We start from the raw sequence: 20,202 nt of genomic DNA, 5'->3' as shown, positions 1-20,202 counted from the left end.
TGGTGAAGATGTGAAAGAAAGGAACCCTCGTGCACTCTTGGTGGGAATGAGGAATACAGTATTCTGTATATACTGTGTATATACGGTATACACTGTGGAATACAGTATGGAGTTTCCTCAAAAAAATTAAAAATGGAACTACCATATGATCCAGAAATTCCATTAGTAATTACCCCCAAAATGAAAACACTAATTTGAAAAGATATATACCCCTATGTTTATTGCAGCATTGTTTACAATAGCCAAGATACAGAAACAATCCAAGTGTTCATCAATAGATGAATGGGTAGGGGTGCCTGGGTGGCTCAGTCGATTAAGCGTCAGCCTTTGGCTCGGGTCATGGTTCTGGGATTGAGTCCCACATTGGGCTCCCTGCTCAGGGGGGACCCTACTTCTCCCTCGCTTGCTCTCCCTGCTTGTGCTCTCTTTCGCTCTCTGTCAAAGAAATAAAATCTTCTTTAAAAATAGATGAATGAATAGATGAATAAAAATCTTCTAATAAAATAGATGAATAGGCGCCTGGGTGGCTCAGTGGGATAAGCCTCTACCTTCGGCTCAGGTCATGGTCTTGGGGTCCTGGGATCAAGCCCCACATCAGGCTCTCTGCTCTGCGGGGAGCCTGCTTCCCCCCATCTCTTTGCCTGCCTCTCTGCCTACTTGTGCTTTCTCTCATTCTGTCAAATAAGTAAATAGTCTTTCAAAAAAATAAATGAATGGATAAATATGTATATGTAAATATATATATAGTGGAATTTACCCAGCCATAAAAGAATGAGATCTTCCCATTTGTGACATGGATGGACCTAAAGAGTATTATGCTAAGGGAAATAAGTCAGACAGAGAAGAACAAATAGCATATGACTTTACTCATCTATGAAATCTAAGAAACAAATTTAAAAAACCAGACTTTTTAAAAAAATAATTGGTTGTTGTCTTTTTAAGATTTTAATTATTTATTTGACAGAGACACAGCGAGAGAGGGAATACAACCAGGGGAGTAAGAAAGGGAGAAGCAGGCTTCCTGCTAAGCAGGGAGCCCGATGCAGTGCTCAATCCCAAGACCCTGAGATCATGACCTGAGCTGAAGGCAGACGCTTAATGACTGAGCCACCCAGGTGCCCCCAAAACCAGACTCTTAAATACAGAAAACTGGTAGTTGCCAACAGAGATAGGCGGGGACAAAATAGGTGAAGGGGACTAAGAGATACAAATTTCCAGTAATAAAAGAAGTAAGTCATGATAATGAAAAGCACAGCATAGGGTATGTAGTAAATAGTAAATAATGTGATAACACTGTGTGGTGACAGATGGTGACCACACTACCGTGGTGAGCAATGAATGATGTCTTGCCAAATCACTATGTTGTATACCTGAAACGAATATAACATCATATATTGCATAATAATTATATTTCAATGTACAGAACATTTTTTTAAAAAATTGTTCTGAGTATAATAAAATTATTATTTGTCTTTTGTCAGTGTTAGCCACACTAAAAGTGAACAAGACATTGTGTGTCTCTGATGGATACAATAGGAAGCTCACAGCAAGCACCACCTCTGAGGCATTCAAATAAAAAAGAAATTGATCCTGACTCTGATTCAGCTATCGGTTTACAGGAAATGTGAAGAATACAGGAACAAGTCAAATAACACCATAAGGAAGTGAAGAAACAAATCCAGGATGTGAGATATTCTACAAGACAAATGGCCCAGTTTCTTCTCAAATAAATGGTAAGAAAAAGAAAAGGGACAGGAAGGGTGAATTGCTATGGATAAAAAGAGACTTAAGAGCTCTATCAAGTGATACATTTTGTGAATTTAGTTTGTATCCTGATTCAGGTAAACCAACTGGGAAGGAAAAACCCATTTGAAACAACCATGGGAAATTGAACATGGGCTGAATATTAGATGATGTTAGAAAATAGGGGCACTTAGGTGGCTCAGTCAGTTGAGTGTCCAACTCTTGCTTTCAGCTCAGGTCATGATCTCAGGGTCGTGGGACTGAGTCCCATGTTGGGCTCTGCACTCGGCAGGGAGTCTGCTTGAGATTCTCTCTCCCTCTGCCCGTTCCCCTGCTCATGCTCTCTTTTTCTCTCTCAAATAAGTCTTTCTTTTTTTTTTTTTTAAGATTTTTATTTATTTATTTATTTGACAGACAGAGATCACAAGTAGGCAGAGAAGCAGGCAGAGAGAGAGGAGGAAGCAGACTCCCTGCTGAGCAGAGAGCCCAATCCGGGACTCGATCCCAGAACCCTGGGATCGTGACCTGAGCCAAAGGCAGAGGCTTTAACCCACTGAGCCACCCAGGCGCCCCTCAAATAAGTCTTTATAAACGAATGAATGAGTGAATGTGGGGCACCTGGCTGGCTTTGTCAGTAGGGCATTTGACTCTTGATCTCAGGGTGGTAAGTTCAACCCCCACATTGGGTGTACAGATCATTTAAAAAAAATATTGAAAAAGGAATGAATGAGGGGCACCTGGGTGGCTCAGTTGGTTAAGCTTCTAGTTTGGCTCAGGCCAAATCCCAGGATTCTGGGACTGAGCTTTGCTTCGGGCTCCCTGCTCAGCAGGAAGCCTGCCTTCCTCCTCCTTCAGGCCCTTGCCCCTGTTTGTGTTCGCTCTTTCTCTCTCTCTCAAATAAGTAAATAAAATCTTTTTGAAAATGAGTGAATGAATAAATGTTAATCTTGGGTGTAATAGCGATATTGTGGTTATATTAACAAAGTCTGTTAGTGATACTGTGCAAAACAAGGTAATGGTCCCCCAACGACGTCCACATCTTAATCCCTAGAACCTGTGAATATGTTACTTTAGATGGCACAAGGGATTTTTGCAGTTGTGAAAAAGGATCTTGACATGGGAAGACTATTCTGGATTACCTGGTAGTTCCAATGCAGTCACAAGTGTCTTTGTAAGAGGGATGAAGGACAAGTCAGAGTCAGAAAAGGAAATATGACAATGGAACCAGAGGTTCCAATGAGGTGCCTTAAAGATGGAAGAAGGGGCAATAAGTCCAATAAGGCAAGATGACTCTAGAAGTTGAAAATGTCAAGGACATAGATTTACTGATAGAGGTACCAGAAGAAACACAGCCGTGATGACACCTGGATTTAGGACTTCTTTATCACCCAGAACTGTAAGATAATATATTTGTGTTGCTTTAAGTCACAAAACCTGTTGTAATTTCTTACAGTAGTAATAGGAAAACATTACAAGTATCTTCATGAATACAGCCTTTGGTTCAACTGAATTATTTTTAGCAATGATTTCTAGGAGTAGGATTCCTGGGTCATGGCTATCACATTTGAATATTTTGGCTTCCAAAGGGTGTTTATCCATTGTCCGCACTGCCAACAGAGTAAACTGGAAAGCATGAAACACCATTATATTTTTTCTTTTCATCATTACACTAAAAAAAAAATAATATAGTAAATTTAAAAGTACATCTTAGGACACCTAGCTATCTCAGTCCATAGAACATGTGACTCTTGGTCTTGGGGTTGTGAGTTCAAGCCCCACATTAGGTATAGAGATTCCTTTAAAAAAAAATCTTAGGGGGCACTTGGGTGGCTCAGTTGGTTAAGCAACCGCCTTTGGCTCAGGTCACGGCCCCGGAGTCCCGGGATCGAGTCCCGCATCAGGCTCCCAGCTCCATGGGGAGTCTGCTTCTCCCTCTGACCTTCTCGCCGCTCATGCTCTCTCTCACTGTCTCTCAAATAAATAAATAAATAAATAGATAAAAATCTTAGGGTTCCTGAGTGGCTCAGTTGGTTAGAGGTCTGACTCTTGACTTCATCTCAGGTCATGATCTCGGGGTCATGAAGACGAACCCTGCACTGGGCTTCACACTCAGTGTAGAATCTGCTTGTCCCTCTCCCTCCCCCTCTGCCCTTCTACCTACTCTCACAAATGCTCTTTCTCTCTCAAATAAATAAATTAAAATTTTAAAAACAAATACAATCAAATCTTAAAAAATGGTTAAGATGGCTCAACTACAATAAAAATTTTTTAATAAAAAATTAAATGAAATTCTAAAAACAAAAAAGGTTAAGATGATAAATTTGTTGTGTATTTTACCATAGTTAAAATTTTTTTAAAGATTTTATTTATCTATTTGACAGAGCGAGAGAGGACAAGCAGAGAGAGTAGTAGAGGGAGAAGGAGAGGCAGGATTCCTACTGAGCAGGGAGCCCGATGCGGGGCTCTCTATCCCAGGACCCTGGGACCATGACCTGAGCTGAAGGCAGATGCCCAACCATCTGAGCCAACCAGGCACCCTTACCATAGTTAATTTTTTTTTAATTTTAACTTAAAAATTAATTTTTCAAAAAGTATATCTCAGGTACTTTATTTGTATATTTTTATTACCAGTGAGAACAAATAGATTTCCATTTACTTACCCTTTGAATTTTCTCATGTATGAATTAGCAGGTTATACCCTTTTTTTTTTGGTTATACCCTTTTCTTATTTTACTTATTGGATTTACTACCTTTTTAAAAATTTTTTTTTAATATTTTATTTATTTATTTGACAGACAGAGATCACAAGGAGGCAGAGAGGCGGACAGAGAGAGGAGGAAGCAGGCTCCCTGCTGAGCAGAGAGCCTGATGTGGGGCTCAATCCCAAGACCCTGGGATCATGACCTGAGCCGAAGGCGGAGGCTTTAAACCACTGAGCCACCCAGGCGCCCCCTTTTTTTAAATTTTTAAATTATTTATTTATTTATACTTTGGGTTTACTATTTAAAGATTTATTTATTTAAGAGGGAGAGAGAGAGTTTAAGCTTTGGGGGGGGGGGCAGAGGGAGAGGGAAAGATGGTCTCCTAAGCCAGCTCCATGTTGAGCACTGAGCCCCATGCAGGGCTTGATCCCATAATCCTGAAATCACAACCTGAGCTAAAACCTAGAGTCGGACACGGAACTACCTGTGCCAGGATTTACTATTTATTCAAATAGTCAAGTCTTACTTTCAATGCTAAAAAACCTTCTTCCAGAGTTTGGAAGATCTTTTTTTTTTTTTTTTTTAAAGATTTTATTTATTTACTTGAGAGAGAGACAGTGAGAGAGAGCATGAATGAGGAGAAGGTCAGAGAGAGAAGCAGACTCCCCATGGAGCTGGGAGTCCGATGCGGGACTCGATCCCGGGACTCCAGGATCATGACCTGAGCCGAAGGCAGTCGCCCAACCAACTGAGCCACCCAGGCGTCCCGGAAGATCTTTGATCTTATTTTATCCTGGTATTTCTGTAAGTTGATTCTTTTTTTTTTTTTTTTTTTTTATCTAATTATTTGACAGAGAGCACAAGCGGAGGAAGAAGTACATAGAGGAAGAGGGAGAAGTCCCAATGTGGGGCTCCATGTGGGGCTCAATCCCAGGACCCTGGGATCATGATGTGAGCTGAATGCAGATGCTTAAGGACTGAGCCACCCAGGTGCCCACTTTACTTCATTAAATTTGAAAACTAACTGGCAAGTAGCATAAAGCGTAGACCTAACGTCTCTCTAATTTATTATTGTCCTCAAGCCACTTATTAATCTTCCCTTCTTCCTAAGTCATCGAAACTTGAGAGGTTTGTAACTGATGGTTTGATGGTTTGTTGGTTTTTGTTTTTTGTTTTAAGATTTTATTTATTTGAAAGGGAAAGTTAGAGAGAAAGAGAAGGAGCAAGGAGAGGAGCAGAGGGAGAAGCAGACTCCCTGCTGAGCAGGGAGCCTGATACAGGGCTCTATCCCAGGACCCTGGGATCATGACCTGAGTCGAAGGCAGACAGTCAACAGACTGAGCCACCCAGGTGCCCCTGGAAGTGATGGGTTTTACTAGTGATTTGGAAAATAGCAGAATCTTATTTGGAATCAGCCACAGAAGTAGAAGGAAGTGGATGTGGTGGATTTCTCATGTGCCCAAGCCTCTCCTTGGCGCTTGACAGAAGGACTGAAGAGAGATGGTGGGACGGAGAAGAGGGGCCAGGGGAGCCATCTGTACTCCCATCTTTTGGCACAATATAAATATGGGTATTTTTCTGTAGGTCAGATGGACGAGACAGTAACTTGCTGGGCTGAACCCACTTGCCTATAACCTACCAAGGGGGGAAGAGCTTCAGAACCCTCCCAACAAATTTACACAGGGGTCCCCAAGCAAGCTAGTCACTGGCAGGCTGCCATATATATATAACTAAGGAGATGTTATCCCCCCAAATATAAATATGAGTCCGTATTAGAAGTTCTATTAATATAATTAACCATATTTACTCATTAAAGAAAAATAATTCATAAAAATAGAGCCCAAAAAGCATCCAGTAAAAAGTCAACACCCTTAAAAAAAAATTCCTTAATCTCTACATCCAACGTGAGGCTCGAACTCATAACCCCAAGCTCAAGAGCCGCAGGCTCTACTGACTGAGCCAGCCCGGTGCCCCAACACTCAATTTTTTAAACTCATTTTTTTCCCACATACACAGCTCATTTATTAGCACTGGTGCTGCCAGATAATGATTTCCGGTGAAGATGCTGAGCTGTGTGGAGGTGGCAGAACGAGGTGAGGCTCAGATGCGTGAGTGGCAGGCTCCTGTTTCTTCCACTCATTGTTGTTGTCATCCCACTCGGCTGAGAAGCCCTGCATCGGGCTGACCTTCAGGACGAGCTTCCTCTTGGTGTGCTTGGCCACCCACTCCTCTTCAAAGGTGTGCGGGCACACCTAGTGCTTCCCCAAAATCAGAATGAGAGCGGTGAAGTCCATGACAAACATGGCAGTGCCCACAACCATCTTGCCTTTGTTCATGCTCCTGTTCCTTTCAGCAAAGCTCTTGTGGAATTGGATGTGGTACAACTTAACTTTCTCACTGGTGAAGAGGCTGCTCCAGGGAGCCTTCTCCTTCTCTTTCAAGGTCTTCTGGCTAGCTCAGTCGGTTAAGCGACATACTCTTGATCTCAACTCAGGTCTTGAACTCAGGGTCGTGAGTTCAAGAAAAAAACAAAACAAAAACAACTATTTCTCAGAAAATAATAGAAAATATTGCTCTTAATGGGGAAATGTTAGACATTTCCATTAAAATGTGGAATTTAATAATAAAAGCCTATTTTGATCTCTTATTCAGTATTTCTCTGAAGCTCCATAGACACGGAGAAATGAGAAGTAAATAGAAGATATATATATACAAATATATTATAAAGGTAGAGACAAAATTTTCAGCAGTGCTCTGGAAAGCCAAGCCAGTTAACTGAAAAACTATTAGAATTGGAGCCCCTGGGTTGCTCAGTTGGTTAAGTGACTGACTCGATTTTCACTCAGGTCATGATCTCAGGGTTTTGAGATAGAGTCCCTCATTGGGACCGTGCTCAGAGGGGAGTCTGCTGGAGATTCTCTCTTCCTCTCCCTCTGCCCACCCCACCCCACCCCGTGCTCTCTTTCTCACTCTCAAATAAATAAATAAATAGAAAACTGTAAGAATAAAGTCCAACGAGGCAGATGGATGTAAGGTAACTATTCAAAAATCCTTAATTCTCATATGTATTAGCAGTGAGGATCAGAAACAAAAAGCAGAAGGAAACCCCATTTATAATGTCAATAGCCTCCTAAGTACTTGGAAACAAAATTAACTGGAAATACATAACATCTCTAGAAATCTGGGGCACCTGGGTGGCTCAGTGGGTTAAAGCCTCTGCCTTCGGCTTGGGTCATGATCCCGGGGTCCTGGGATTGAGCCCCACATCGGGCTCTCTGCTCAGTAGGGAGCCTGCTTCCTCCTCTCTCTCTGCCTGCCTCTCTGCCTACTTGTGATCTCTGTGTGTAAAATAAATAAAAATCTAAAAAAAAAGATCTCTAGAAATCTAACTATACAAAATAATTAAGATCATATGAAAGAGACTTGAAGAAAATTAGAGAATGTGTTGCTAAATGGGAAGATTTATTTTTTAAGAGACTCCCAATTTCCCCCTAATCAATCAATAATCAATCTATAAATTCAGGGCAACTCGATCAAAATCAAAATGGATCTTGAGGGGCACCTGGGTGGCTCAGGCAGTTGGGCAGCTGCCTTCAGCTCAGGTCATGATCACAGGGTCCTGGGATCTAGTCCGGCCTTGGGCTCCCTGCTCAGTGGGCAGCCTGCTTCTCCCTCTGCCTGCTGCTTCCCCTCCTTGTGCTCTCTCTGTCTCTGACAGATAAATAAATCTTTAAAACCATGATTTTAACTTTTTTTAATGCACTTTTTATTGTTTTCTAAGTATAATTGTATTTTTAACAATGCAATAATACTGAACATGTGATTTTATTTCTTGGCTTTTATACTTAATCACACATTGTGAGAATTTTTCATGTGTATCTTCATACATACATCTATATTGTAAAGGTAATACATATATTTTAAAAATTTAAACAAATTCATAAGATTTAAAATAAAATAATTAGCTTATTTTTACAAATAAAAACACAATGACAACAACACACTAAAACACTAAACTGCAGCTCCTGGAGGCAATGACTCATCGTATTTTTTTATGCCCTATTTCCTTCTTGTAGTGCTTAGTGCACTACCATGTATGGATACTGTACTCAAGACAGGTCAAGTGAGGTCTTGTTTCCATTAAAGGAAGTTTTTCAGTAAAGTTGGGAGAGTCCTAAGTAAGGGTGTGATTTAATGACCTGGTGATTGCTTTAAGGAATTTTCAATGGAACAGGAAGTACTCACAGAAGCTGTGAGAAAAGCAGTACCAGACTATGAGAGGCACCTCAATACCCGTCACCACGATTTTCTTTTTTTTTTTAAGTAATCTCTCCACCCAACATGGGGATCAAACTCATGACCCTGAGATCAAAGGTCACAAGTCCTACGGACTGAGCCAGCCAGCACCCTGTGCACCATGATTTTTTACATCTGTTTATAGTTCCAGATGCTATACCAAAAATGCTTCTGGTTTTTTATTCAACATAGTACTGGAAGTCCTAGCCATAGAAATCAAACAAGAAAAAGAAAAAGAAATGAAAGGGCTCCCAATTGGTGGAGAAAAAATAAAACTTTCACTATATTTTTAACAGATGTAAACTACTTATTGACTGTTTGCCAGCAAATATTTTTAAATACCTTATCTTGCAGAATATCACTTTCAAAGATTATTTATTTATTTATTTTTAAGATTTCATTTATTTATTTGTCAGAGAGAGAGTGTGCACAAGTGGGGGAGCAGCAGGCGGAGGGAAGAGCAGGCTCCCTGCTGGGCAAGGAGCCCAATGTGAGACTTGATCCCAGGACCCTGAGATCATGACCTGAGCCGAAGGTAGATGCTTAACCAGTTGAGCCACTCAAGCAACCCAGCATATGACTTTCAAGTTAAAATGTCAAATGAACACCAGTGTTTACAGTTCTTTTAAGGAATGTTATGTAATGACACATTAAGGCATAAATTCTTTTGGCTTCTAATTCTTTTATTTTATTTTATTTATTTATTTTTTAAGATTTTATTTATTTACTTGAGAGAGAGACAGTGAGAGAGAGCATGAACGAGGAGAAGGTCAGAGAGAGAAGCAGACTCCCCATGCAGCTGGGTGCCCGATGCGGGACTCGATCCTGGGAATCCAGGATCATGACCTGAGCCTAAGGCAGTCGTCCAACCAACTGAGCCACCCAGGCGTCCCATTGGCTTCTAATTCTTAAAAGAATAAAAACACTAAAAGTGATGCAAAATCTTCAGTGTGAGATTATGACTAAGCTACATTTTACAAAAATATCGTATAAAATGGCGATAATCCAGGGCATCTGGGTGGCTCAGTTGGTTAAGTGTCTGCCTTCAGCTTGGGTCATGATCCCGGGGTCCTGGGACCAAGCCTGCTTCTCCCTCTCCCTCTGCCTGCCCCTCCCCCTTCTTGTGCACGCTTTCTCTCTCTCTCTCTCTGTCAAATAAATAAATAAACAAAATGAAATAAAATGGCAATAATCCCATTCAACATCCTGAATTAGATGCTTTTTAGGAGGGACTGATAATTTATACAATCAAACTTTAAAATTTACAGATAAAGACAGTTCAGTATTGCCACTGAGAAGTACATCTCTTAGCCTACAGAACTTTCAGGCCACAGCTTTAAGATCTGAATTATCAAGTTGGTTTGATGAATTAAACAGTTGGCAATCATGAACACATTTATTGCCTCGCCTCTTTCTTTCCTTTTTTCTTTTTTTTTCTTTTTTTTTTTTTTAAAGTTTTTTTTTTTTTTTTTGACAGAGAGAGATCACAAGTAGGCAGAGAGGCAGGCAGAGAGAGAGAGGAGGAAGCAGGCTCCCTGCTGAGCAGAGAGCCCGATGTGGGACTCGATCCCAGGACCCTGAGATCATGACCTGAGCCGAAGGTAGCGGCTTAACCCACTGAGCCACCCAGGCGCCCCTCCTTTTTTCTTTTTTAAAAGATTTTATTTATTTATTTCAAGAGAGAGAACGAGTAAGAGAGAGCATGAGATAGGAGAAGGTCAGAGGGAGAAGCAGACTCCCTGTGGAGCAGGGAGCCCAATGTGGGACTCGATTCCAGGACCCCAGGATCATGACCTGAACCAACTGAGCCACCCAGGCACCCTGTGCTCTATTCTTTTATCACAAAAAGGAAAAGAAATACTGCAGTAGAGGAAGATTATTCTGAATTTTAGCACTGCATTTTCTACTTTAGTTGCCTTTTCAACGAGGATGGCAATGGAAGAGATGAAGAATGAAGCTTAGACCAATTCCATGGTTTCTATGCCTCTCTGTGCAGTCATGTGTCCTATATTTAATGAGCTAGAATGATGAAACCAATTCTTGGTTTCAGCTCGGGTCATGGTTTCCGGATCATGGGTTCAAGCTCCACTTCGGACTTTGTGTTCAGTGTGAAGAAGTCTGCTTGAAGACTCTTTCCCTCTCCCTCTGCCCCTCCTCCCACCAAATAACTAACTTAATAAATAACCTTTTAAAAAACCTTTATTTACAGAAGACATGATACTATTTATAGAAAATCCTAAAGACTCTAAGACACTAAGGACTACAAAAATTGATAGGTGAATTCAGTAAAGTCACAGGATACAAAATCAATGTACAGAAATCCATTGCAGGGCCACTTGGTTGGCTCAGTCATTAAGCATCTGCCTTCCACTCAGGTCATGATCCCAGGGTCCAAGCCTGCTTCACCCCTTGCCTGATCTCTTCTCTCGATGTCTCTTTCTCTGTCAAATAAATAAATAAGATCTTTAAAAAAACCCATTGCATTTCTACATGCTAATAATAAAGTAGTAGAAAGAGAAATTAAGAAAAAAATTCCATGTATAATTGCACCAAAAATAATAAAATATCTAGGAATAAACTCAACCAAGGAGATGAAAAACCTATACTTTGGAAACTATAAAACACTGATGAAAGAAACGAAGACAACACAAAGAATTGGAAAGACATTCCACGCTCATAGATTGGAAGAACAAATATTGTTAAAATGTCCGTACTACCCAAAGCAATCTAGGGATTTAGTGAAATCCCTATCAAAATACCAACAATATTTTTCATAGAACTAGAATAATCCTAGAATGAAATTTTTAAATTTTAAAAAATATTTTATTTATTTATTTTACAGACAGAGATCAAAAGTAGGCAGAGAGGCAGGCAGAGAGAAAGAGAGAGGGAAACAGGCTCCATGCTGAGCAGGGAGCCCGATGCGGGGCTCGATCCCAGGACCCTGGGATCATGATCTGAGCCAAAGGCAGAGGCTTTAACCCACTGAGCTACCCAGGTGCCCCTGAAATTTTAAAAAATATTTTATTTATTAGTCAGAGAGAGAGAACACAAGCAGGGGGAGTGGCAGGTGGAGGCAGAAGCAGGCTCCTCCCTGAGCAGGGAGCCCCATGTGGGACTTGATCCTAGGACCCTGGAATCATGACCCGAGCTGAAGGCAGATGCTTAACTCACTGAGCCACCCAGGCATCCCAGAATTAGAATAATCCTAAAGTTTGTATGGAACCACACAAGACTCTAAATAGCCAAAGCAGTCTTGAAAAAGAGAAACAAAGCTGTAAGTTTCACAATCCCAGATTTCAAGACACACTACAAAGCTGTAGCAATCAAAACAGTATGGTGGGGGCATAAAAATAGACACATAGATCAATGGAACAGAATAGAGAGCCCAGTAATAAACCCACAATTATATGGTCAATTAATCTTTGACAAAGGAGGCAAGAATATACAATGGGAAAAAGACAGTCTTCTCAACAAATGGTGTGGGGGAAACTGGAGCAACATGCAAAAGAATGAAACTGGATCACTTTTTTATACCACGCACAAAAATAAATCCAAAAATGGGGGCACCCAACCAGCTCAGTCACAGCAGTGTGTGACTCTTGATGTTGGGGTTGTGAGTTTTAAGCCTGACATTGGGCGTAGTGATTACTTAAATAAATAAAACTTGAAAAAAAATCCAAAAATGAGGTACCTGGGTGTCTCAGTCGTTAACCATCTGCCTTTGGCTCAGGTCATGATCCCAGGGTTCTGGGATCAAGTACCGCATCGGGCTCCCTGCTCGGCGGGAAGCCTGCTTCTCCCTCTCACACCCTCCTACCTCTGTTTCCTTTCTTGCCCTCTCTTTGTCAAATAAATAAATAAAATCTTTAAAAAAAAAATCCAGGGGTGCCTGGGTGGCTCAGGGTTAAGCCTCTGCCTTCGGCTCAGGTCATGATCTCAGGGTCCTGGGATCGAGCCCCGCATCAGTCTCTCTGCTCAGCGGGGAGCCTGCTTCCTCCCTCTCTCTCTGCCTGCCTCTCTGTCTACTTGTGATCTCTGTCAAATAAATAAATAAATCTGTAAAAAAAATCCAAAGTGGATAAAGGAACTAAATGTGAGACCTAAAATCAGAAAAGTCCTAGTAAGAGAGCATATGTGGTAATTTATCTGACATCGGCCATAGCATCAATGTTCTAGATATGTCTACTGAGGCAAGGGAAATAAAAGCAAAAATAAACTATTGAGACTATGTCAAAATGAAAAGCTCATGCACAACTACCAACCATCAAAATGAAAAAACAATCTACTGAATGGGAGAAGATATTTGCAAATGACATATCCAATAAAAGCTTAGTATCCAAAATATATAAATAACTTATGCAACCTAACACCAAAAAACCCCCCAAATAATCCAATTAAAAAATGGGCACAAGACATGAATAGACATTTCTCCAAAGAAGACAGATGGCCAACAGATACATGACAAGATGTTCAACATCACTCATCATAGAAATTCAGATCAAAACCACAATGAAATAATCACCTCACAACTGTGAGAATGCCCCAAATCAAAAACACAAGAAACAACGAGTGTTGGCAAGGATGTGGAGAAAAAGGAACTCTCTTACACTTTTGGGACTGCAAACTGGTGCAGCCACTGTGAAAAATGGTATGGATCTTCCTCAAAAAACCTAAAATTACAACTACCATGTGATCTAGTAATTCCAATACTAGGTATTTACCCAAAGAATATCAAAACACTAATTTAAAAAAATATATGCAGGGCACTTGTGTGCTTCAGTCGGTTACGTGTCTGCCTTTGGTTCAGGTCATGATCCCAGGGTCCTGGGATTGAATTCTGAATCAGGATCTCTGCTCAGTGGGGAGTCTGCTTTTCCCTCTGCCCCTCCCCCACTCCCTCATTCTCCTTTGCTTGCTCACACTCTCTTGCAAGAAATAAATAAAATATTTTTAAAGATTTTATTTATTTAACAGAGATCACAAGTAGGCAGAGAGGCAGATGGGGGAGGGGAGAAGCAGTCTCTCTGCTGAGCAGAGAGCACGATGTGGGGCTTGATCCCAGGACCCTGAGATCATGACCTGAGCTGAAGGCAGAGGGTTAACCCACTGAGCCACCCAGGCACCCCAAATATTTTTATTTATTAATTAATTAATTTATTTTTTTAAAGATTTTGTTTCTTTGACACAGAGAGAGAGATCACAAGTAAGCAGAGAGGCAGGCACAGAGAGAGGGGGAAGCAGGCTCCCCACTGAGCAGAGAACCCGATGTGGGGCTCGATCCCAGGACTCTGAGATCATGACCTGAGCCGAAGGCAGAGGCTTAACCCACTGAGCCACCCAGGCGCCCCCCAAAATATTTTTAAAGAAGATATATGCACACTTATTTTTATTGCAACATTATTTGCAATACCCAAACTATGGAAGCAATCCAAGTGTCCACCAATAGATGAATGTACTAAGAAGATGTGGTACATATATACACAATAGAATATTATTCAGCCATAAAAAAAGAATGAAATCTTGCCATTTGCAACAACATGGATGGATCTAGAGAATATAATGCAAAGTATAATAACCAATTAGAGAAAGACAAATACCTTATGATCTCACTCATATGTGTAATTTAAGAAATGAAATAAGTGGGGCACCAGGTCATGCTCAGGTCATGATCTCAATGTCCTGGGATCAAGCCCTGCATTGGCCTCTCTGCTTGGCAGGGAGCCTGCTTCCTCCTCTCTCTCTGCCAGCTGCTCTGCCTACTTGTGCTCTCTCTCTGTCAAATAAATAAATAAAATATTAAAAAAAAAAAAAGAAAGAAAGAAACGAAACAAGTAAGGGTGCCTGGGTGGCTTAGTCAATTAAAGATCCGATTCTTGATTTTGGCTCGGGTCATGATCTCAGGGTCATGAGATGGAGTCCTGTATTAAGCTCCACATTGAACTGGGAGCCGTCTTAAGATTCTCTCTCTCCCGCTGCTTCTGACACACCCAGCCCCCCAACCTGATCACGTATGCAATCTCTCTCTCTCTTAAAAATAAAAACGAGGGTGCCTGGGTGGCTCAGTTCATTGGGCAACTGCCTTCGGCTCAGGTCATGATCCTCGAGTCCCGGGATTGAGTCCCGCCTAGGGCTCCCTGCTTGGCAGGGAGTCTGCTTCTCCCTCTGACCATCTCCCTTCTCATGTTCTCTCTCTCTCTCAAGTGAATAAATGAAATCTTTAAAAACAACAACAACAACAACAAAAACTGAAAGCTCCTTTTTTTTTTCTTTTTTACATAGGCTCTTTAAAAACAACAACAACAACAACTCTGTGAGTTTTTTGAAACTCGCAGCCCTGAGACCAAGCCCTGAGCTGAGATCAAGAGCTGGATGGGTGGCTCCAAAACACTCTTCACTGTAGAGAACAAACTGAGGGTTAGCAGAGGGGAGGTGGAGGGAGTAGACTAGGTGATGGGGATTAAGGGTTAATTTACACAATGAGCACTGAGTAATGCATAGAGTTGTCAAATCACCATATTGCACACCGGAAAATAAGGTAATACCGTGTGTTAACTATATGGAGATTAAAGACATTTTTAAAAAGATTTTATTTATTTATTTGACAGAAAGAGACACAGTGAGAATGGGAACAGAAGCAGGGGTATTAGGGGAGGGAGAGGCAGGTCGCCTGCTGAGCAGGGAGCCTGATGCAGTCCTTGATCCCAGGACCCCAGGATCATGACCTGAGCTGAAGGCAAACGCTTAGCCTCCCAGGCGCCCTGGGGCGGGGTATTAAAATTTTTAAAAATGTTTCTGTTTATATTTTTGTTGCCCTATCAGTTATTTCTGCCCCTCGTGTTCTGTTTGTTGAGAGGACAGGCAGTACAGTCAGAGAATCAATCTTGGTTTAAGATTTCTGCCTTCTCAGCAGTTTCTTGGGAAGAGAGGCACCTTCAGACAGATCTCCGCCGGTCTCAGGAGACACTGTTCAGGAGAGAATACCAAGTGGTTGAAAGCAGGTCACCTCAAATCTCTGCATGTCCGTGGCAGCCCTTTCATCATCATGGCAGCAAAGCTGGCTTTGGAGGCTGAGGTACGTTTTATGAAAACATGGGCCAGTTTGGCCACCCGTGTTGGCCACTCATTTCTCTGAAATGACCACTCTCTCCCTCGTCACTGCTATTCTTCTCAAGAGAACTCCATACTTACCGTTCCCACTTCCTTGTCTCCTTTGCACTTCAGTCAAAGACAGTCTGGCCTCCAGCATCCCTTCAAAACTGCTCTTGAAGGTTGCTCGTGACCTAAATGCTATTTCCAATGGCTTTTCATCGTGGCTTATCTCGATGTCTCTGCAGAATTTAATATGGCTGACAACCTCCTAGTTTTTGAACTCTTCTCATTGGTTTTTAATTTTCATTTATTTTTATTTAGGTTTTGTTGTTGTTGTTGACAGAGAGAGGGAGAGAGAGAGAGAGCGCACAAGGAGGGGGAGCAGCAGGCAGAGGGAGAGGGAGAAGCAGGCTCCCTGCTGCACGGGGAGCCCGATGTGGGGCTCGATCCCAGGACCCTGAGATCATGACCTGAGCCAAAGGCAGATGCTTAACCTACTGAGCCACCTAGGCACCCCTCATTCATTTTTTTTATGACACTAACTTCTGATCCTCGCTCAAGCTTGAACCATAGAGACATTAATAAATGTAGCTAACCTTCATTGAGTATCAGGTTCTTTTCGTAGAATCTCCCTTTCAAGTCTCATTTGTATGAGGAAAATATCATTCCCATTTTATAGATAAGAAAACAGAGGCTTAAAGAAGTTGAGTAATTTGCTTTCCTTGCATGGGTTATAGGAGCCATGGAACCCAAGGAGTCTGAGAACAGAACCTGTGACCTTAAATGTTGTATTGTTTTTGATTGAGCTGGAAGGGATTTCTAGAGGTCAGCAAATTCAGCCACTTTACTTCATTTCTGGGGGGTGGGGAGCCTTGGGATTTTGGTAGGGATTGCATCAAATCTGTAGTATTGTTGTCTTAGCAATCTTGAATCTTCCAGTGTACCTGGCTATTCATTTGAATTGTTTTGTACTGTCCATTCACTACTATACAAAAATACAACTGATTTTTTGTCTTAATACTCTGTATTGAACTCTAATACATTGTCAGAAAAAAATCCAAGAACTGGGTAAATTAGAGATTCAGTGGGCGTCACACAAAGCGCCATTGTCATTCTCAGGAATTGAAAATGAGAAAGAAGCATCCTTGAAGGTACAGACATTAAAAGAATCTAGAAAAATAGTTTGTTGTAGCTGTTAATTTTTTTTTTCATTAAAAATAACATATGCGGGGCACCTGGGTGGCTCAGTGGGTTAAAGCCTCTGCCTTTGGCTAAGGACATGATCCCAGGGTCCTGGGATTGAGCCTCACATCAGGCTCTCTGCTCAGTAGGGAGCCTGCTTACCCCCCACCCCCACCTGTCTCTGTAGAAGTATATAAAAAATTAAAAATTGGGGTGTTGGCAAGCTCAGTTGGCAGGGCATGTGACTCTTGATCTCAGGTTTGTAAGTTCAAGACCCACGTTGGCTGTGGAGCTTAAAAACAAAATTTTTTAAATTAAAAAATTTGAAAGTTTTAATTAAAAGTCATTAAAAAATACAACTGATTTTGTGTGTTAATTTTGTATCCTTCAACTTTACTGAGTTAGTTTAGGGTGGCTTAGTCGTTAGGCATCTGCCTTCAGCTCAGGTCATGATCCCAGGGTCCTGGGATTGAGTCCCACACTGGGCTTCCTGCTCAGTGGGGAGCCTACTTCTCCCTCTCCCACTCCCCCTGTTTGTGTTCCCTTTCTCACTGTGTTTCTCTCTGTCAAATAAATAAATAAAATCTCAAAAAAAAAAGTTCAAACAGGGATAGCTGGGTGGCTCAGTTGGTTGAGTGTCTTCAACTCAGGTCATGATCCCAGTCATAGATTTGAGTTCCACATTGGGCTGGTTTTTTTTTTTTTTTTTTAATATTTTATTTATTTATTTGTCAGAGAGAGAGAGAGAGAGAGAGCGCGTGCACAAGCAGGGGGGAGAGCAGGCAGAACAGGCAGAAGCAGGCTTTCTGCTGAGCAAGGAGCCCGATGTGGGACTCATTCCAGGACTCTGGGATCATGACAGAGCCGAAGGCAGTGGCTTAACTGACTGAGCCACCCAGGCATCCCAGTTTTTTGGTTTTTAAAATACTTTATTTATTTATTTATTTGAGATTGAGAGAGAGAGCACGCACACATGCAGGGGAGGGGCAGAGGGAGAGAGAGAAGCAGACTGCCCAAGGAGCAGGCAGTCCCATGCAGAGCTCGATCGCAGGATACTGGATCATGACCCGAGCTAAAGGCAGCTACTCAACCAAGGAGCCATGGAACATCCCTAGGCATCTCTAGGCTCTCTGTTCAGTGGAAAGCCCATTTCTCTTCTCCTTCTGCCTGCCACTCTCTGGGCTTGTGCTCTCTCTCTCTCTCTCTCTCTCTCTCTCCCTTTTCCCTCTGCCAAATAAATAAAAATCTTTTTTTTTTAAGATTTTTAAATTTATTTGACAGACAGATTACCAGTAGGCAGAGAGGCAGGCAGAGAGAGAGGAGGAAGCAGGCTCCCTGCTGATCAGAGATCCCGATGTGGGGCTCGATCCCAGGACCCTGGAATCATGACCCGAGCAGAAGGCAGAGGCTTTAACCCACTAAGCCACCCAGGCGCCCCTCTGCCAAATAAATAAAATCTTAAAAAAAAAAAAAAGTTCTAGCAGTTTTTGTTTTGTTTTGTTTTGTTGAAACCTTCAGGGTTTTCTACTTATAAGACCAAGTCTGCAAACAGAAATTATTTTACTTCTTCCTTTAATCTGAGTGCCTTTTAAATCTTTGTATTTCCTAAATTCTCTGGCTAGATCTTCCAGTACTATACTGAGTCTCTGGGGAAAGGGAGGACTTTATCTCGTTCATGGTCTTTCACCACTGAGTATGCTGTTAGCTGTGGGTTTTTCATATATGGCCTTTTTTATGTTGAGGAAGTTCCCTCCTATTCCTAGTTTATTACCATGAAAGGTCATTGTTTTTAAAGATTTTATTTTTGGGGGTGCCTGGGTGGCTCAGTGGGTTAAAGCCTCTGCCTTTGGTTTGGGTCATGATCCCAGGGTCCTGGGATCAAGCCCCACATTGGGCTCTCTGCTCAGCGGGGAGCCTCTTCCTCCTCTCCCTCTGCCTGCCTCTCTGCCTACTTGTGATCTCTGTCTGTCAAATAAACAAGTAAAATAGTTTTAAAAAAGATTTTATTTTATTTATTTTTTAAAAGATTATTTATTTATTTATTTATTTGACAGAGAGAGATCACAAGTAGGCAGAGAGGCAAGCAGAGAGAGAGAGAGGAGGAAGCAGGCTCCCCGCTAAGCAGAGAGCCTGATGCGGGACTCGATCCCAGGACCCTGAGATCATGACTGGAGCCAAAGGCAGTGGCCCAACCCACTGAGCCACCCAGGCGCCCCTTTATTTTATTTTTTAAAGTAATCTCTATACCAAGCTTGGGGCTCAAACTTATGAATCTGAGATGAAGAGTCACATGTTCTACCAACTGAGTCAGCCAGGCACCCTGTTAAGTACTTTTTTTGGTATCAGTAGAGCTGATCATGTTATTTTTACCCCTTCATTCTATTAATGTAAGATATTAATTACATTGATTTTTTTTCCAAAGATTTTATTTATTTATTTGACAGACGGAGATCACAAATAGGCAGAGAGAGGAGGAAGCAGACTCCTGCTGAGCAGAAAGCCCGATGCGGGGCTCGAGCCCAGGACCCTGAGATCACGACCTGAGCCGAAAGCAGAGGCTTTAACCCACTGAGCCACCCAGGTGCCCCTACATTGATTTTCTTAAAACATCTTTGCATTCCTGGTTAACTTCCACTTGGTCATGTTGTATAATATTTTTTTTTTTTAAAGATTTTATTTATTTACTTGACAGAGAGAGACCACAAGTAGGCAGAGAGGCAGGCAGAGAGAGAGAGAGGAGGAAGCAGGCTCCCCGCTGAGCAGAGAGCCCGATGCGGGACTCGATCCCAGGACCCCGAGATCATGACCTGAGCCGAAGGCAGCGGCGTAACCCACTGAGCCACCCAGGCGCCCGATTTTGATGAAGATTTTTGCATCTATTCATAAAAGATATTGGCCTGCAGTTTTCTTGTCATGTCTTTGTCCAGCTTTGGTATTAGAGGGCCAGGTAAAGCTGATGTAACAAAATGAGATAGGATGTGTTCTCTCGGCTGTTTTTTGGAAGAGTTTAAGAAGGTTTCTTCTACTACTTTTTAAAAAAAAATTATTTTTTAGTAATCTCTACACCCAGTGTGTGCCTCAAAATCACAACCCTGAGATCAAGAGCCTCATGCTCCTCTGACTGAGCCAGCCAGGAAGGCGGGTATTAATTCTTCTTTTTTTAAAAATTTCTTTTATTTTAATTTTT

The 20,202-nt window shown here is 41.8% G+C and overlaps 1 long non-coding RNA gene across 1 annotated transcript; it reads left to right on the top strand.

Annotated features, from left to right (window-relative positions):
• The first annotated feature begins 1,541 nt into the window (after positions 1-1,541).
• Positions 1,542-19,590, top strand: LOC132003996 (uncharacterized). Its single transcript, XR_009400394.1, has 5 exons — positions 1,542-1,733; positions 5,300-5,435; positions 15,024-15,158; positions 15,655-15,816; positions 19,460-19,590. It is a non-coding gene; the product is annotated as an uncharacterized LOC132003996 (long non-coding RNA).
• The last annotated feature ends 612 nt before the right edge of the window (positions 19,591-20,202 follow it).

This window comes from Mustela nigripes, chromosome 16, assembly GCF_022355385.1.
Source record: "Mustela nigripes isolate SB6536 chromosome 16, MUSNIG.SB6536, whole genome shotgun sequence".
Taxonomy (NCBI): domain Eukaryota; kingdom Metazoa; phylum Chordata; class Mammalia; order Carnivora; family Mustelidae; genus Mustela; species Mustela nigripes.
This window is presented reverse-complemented; position numbering and strand designations above follow the sequence as displayed.